The sequence below is a fragment of the Muscardinus avellanarius genome (genome assembly GCF_963383645.1).
Source record: "Muscardinus avellanarius genome assembly, chromosome: 5".
In the NCBI taxonomy this organism is placed as follows: Eukaryota; Metazoa; Chordata; class Mammalia; order Rodentia; family Gliridae; genus Muscardinus; species Muscardinus avellanarius.
Window position 1 is genome coordinate 140,564,836 of NC_137790.1, and position 1,065 is coordinate 140,565,900.

The window sequence follows — 1,065 nt, forward strand, 5'->3', positions numbered from 1 at the left end:
AGTACAGGCTGAGCCAGGGCCACAGCTTTGAGCACGGCTCAGCAGCCCCCACCACCCCAGCTCTGATCCGGAGTATAGAAAGAGACCCCTGGTTAATGGCAGGCGAGCCAAGCATCCCCTCTCACAAAAGTACCAAAAGCCAGCCCCAGCCATCAACAGAGAGCGGCCTTCCCACCTTGGATCCAGGGAGCAGGTGGGGAGGGGGCTCCTGTCACAGTGACATTTTCCAAAGTGGAAAAGGGCGGAAGATACCCCCTACCTTCGGTTGAGATAAGAAATCATCCTTTGATAGGAGAGGGTACCCGTCTGAGCTGGAGCTACAGCAGGACAGGGCTAGATCTCCCAGGGAGGCAGGGAGGCTAGACCCAGTAGCCTCGGGAAAGGCTGAGAAGGGAGGCCAGCCTCCCCAAGAAGGCAGAGGCAGACCCCCAAGTGCCCCTCCTCCCTTCCTTGCTCACTCACTCAACATTCAGACAGCAACACTGTCCCTGGTCACCATGGCAACCAATGGCCAGATGCCTTTCTCAAGGCCAGGCCCATCTGCCCACCCCACGGGAGGAGGGCGTGTCTCCGAGGAAGAAAACAAGCCAGCCACAACTCCCCTTGGCCCAGAGGGCTAAGGCCACGCCCCTGAGGGGGACACTTTTGGCCAAAGGGGCCCCTAGGCCCGCCCCTCTCTGGGTCCGCAGCCTGGGCTGGGCTCTGAAGGAGGTTCTGGGTCAAGGTCCTCCATCTTGAAGTTCCAAGTGACACATTAAAACCACAAAATAGCCAGGCGTGGTTGCTCACGCCTGTAACCCCCCCCCCCCCGCCCTTGGGAGGCGGAGACAGGAGGACAGCGCAGGTTCGAAGCCAGCCGCGCTGGCTTAATAGACCCTGTTTCCAAAAATAAAAATAGGTCTGGGAGTGTAGCCCGGAGGAAGAAGGGCTTCCAGGAACCCCAGTACCACAAAAAGATAAAAAATAAAACCACAAAATAATCGTTTCGTTAAAAGAAAGACCCGGCCACGACGTAGCCCGTCGCCACCCAGGCTGCCAGGCCTGGCTCCGCCAAGGCCCCGGGAG